Here is a 2,089-nt window from a genome sequence, read left to right as displayed (position 1 = left end):
ATACGGAGGTTGGCATGGAGTGTGAAGATTTTTATATTACAGTTTTTCACTCACGAGAAAGCACCCATTACAGAAAAGTCACCGAACAACCCAGTGGACAAAATGACTTGGCCAACTGACATTAACTAGCTTTGCCTTTGTCTATCCCTGAACTTGATGGAGTGGACAGAGTGGCAGAGATAGAGGCTAGAAGTGAGTCCCACAAAAAGGACTCTCAGTTACCAAGATTTACCTAGCTACTGCTGCCTCTGAATATCTAACTTTTCATCAGCAAAAACCAGTGATGAGCTCCTGATAAGGACCTATTCCTTGAGGAGACCAGTATGCAGCCACTTGGAGGCAAATGGACTACAGAGTGCCCCTTCTATCCTGAAGGGACAGTGATTGTTCTCACAGGCATATGCATATTTTTTCCATACGAATTTTCCTTTTCTGTTTACAGAGCCTCAACCAGCACCACTATCTACGGGTTTATGGAATGCCTGACCCATAGGGATGGAGTCCATTCGGGGGACTCAACATTACAGTGAAATAGGTGCAGGAGTGAATCCAGAACATGGTAGTATCACACGCCACACCATCCAGAAATTCCAGGCTCACAGAGCACTGAAAAAATGTTCTAAAGGCACAGCTGAAGCACTAGCTCAGAAATAAGAATCTGAAAGGACAGGATGGAAAATACGCATTAAATCTTTCTCTCCCCTTAGCTAAGATTCATGGTTGTCCCCAGTTGTCATCGCTCCCAATGACCCGTTCAGGGAGTTTGTGCTTCTTATTCCTGTAACTCTGAATTCTGTAGGGTTAAAGGCCCTGGTCCCAGAGGTGGCACATGCTTGCCAGAGGACACAGCAAGGGTCTCATTCAACTACAAGCTACAGCTGCCACCAAAGAAGCTCCTTGTGTCCAGGGACCAACAGGGGAGAAGATAAGTCACCATCATGACAGGCTTAATTGATCCGGATCAGCAGGAGAAAATGGGGCTGCTGTTATACAAGAAAGGCAGGGAGGAGTATGTGTTGAACCCAGGTGATTCACTTGGTCACCTTCGAGCCCCAGTGTAGCTGTGAAGAGACATACTTAGCAAGTCTAGTCTGAGAACAATATGATAGCCTAGGGCTCACAGTCCTCTGAAATTAGGATTTGGGCCACATCATTAGGAAACCCATCAAGACCTGCCAAGGTAATAACTAAAGATAAGGAGAATTCAGAATGCGTAGTGAAGAATTAAGAGAGTATGTGTACACTTTGTGTCCCTGAGACTAGAGAGAGTGATGGGGGCTATAATTCATTCATTCTTCTGAGTTTTTTCTTCAGGAAAAGGGTCCATGGGGACCATGGAGGTCTTCTCCATTGACCAGTATGGAAGAGTAAATCTATGTAGGGCAAGGGGTGGACTGTGGAGGTCATAAAAAATAAGCCAATTGGATCTCCTGCATAGTTGTTTGACAGTCCCAGCTGTTGCCCCTCCAAAACCACCACTACACTTGCACTGAGGCCATGCTTCCTGAAGGCTTTTCTCAGCCAATGACTGAGTGTGGAAAACATACTAAGGCAGGGCTATCGTGAAATATGTGGAATTCCTCACTGGACAGCTGTGGGTTGTGGACTCCCCATAGGCTTGGCTGAGCCTTTCTTGTACTGCAGGCTGAGACCCTTCCTACCCAATCCTCCTTCCTTCCCCCTTTCCTTCGCAGGTGTCAAATCTGTATTGCAGTCTGAAGGATCCCCCTGCTTTTTCTTGCTCCCTCCCTGTTGAAATTTTGACTGGTACTACATTCAATCCGTAAATCAATTTGAATGGAACTGTCATTTTTATTAGATATAATTTTTAAAAATTCATGAATATGATATATTTCTTTTTTTATCTATGTCCTCTCTGACTTCTCTGAATAGAATTTGTAGTTTTTAATATAGAGGTCTTGCATATATTTCACTGGATTTGTACGTATATATTTACTGCATTGTAGCCAAACATCAAGCATTCATTCTAGCAAACTGTTTGGACCAACTACAGATGTCCTTGCCTAAATATTGAATCCCACGTCATGGACTAGTGCCCCCATGTGAGTGAAATCTCTTTTATTCAACC

This window comes from Loxodonta africana, chromosome 3, assembly GCF_030014295.1.
Source record: "Loxodonta africana isolate mLoxAfr1 chromosome 3, mLoxAfr1.hap2, whole genome shotgun sequence".
Classification (NCBI taxonomy): domain Eukaryota; kingdom Metazoa; phylum Chordata; class Mammalia; order Proboscidea; family Elephantidae; genus Loxodonta; species Loxodonta africana.
This window is presented reverse-complemented; position numbering follows the sequence as displayed.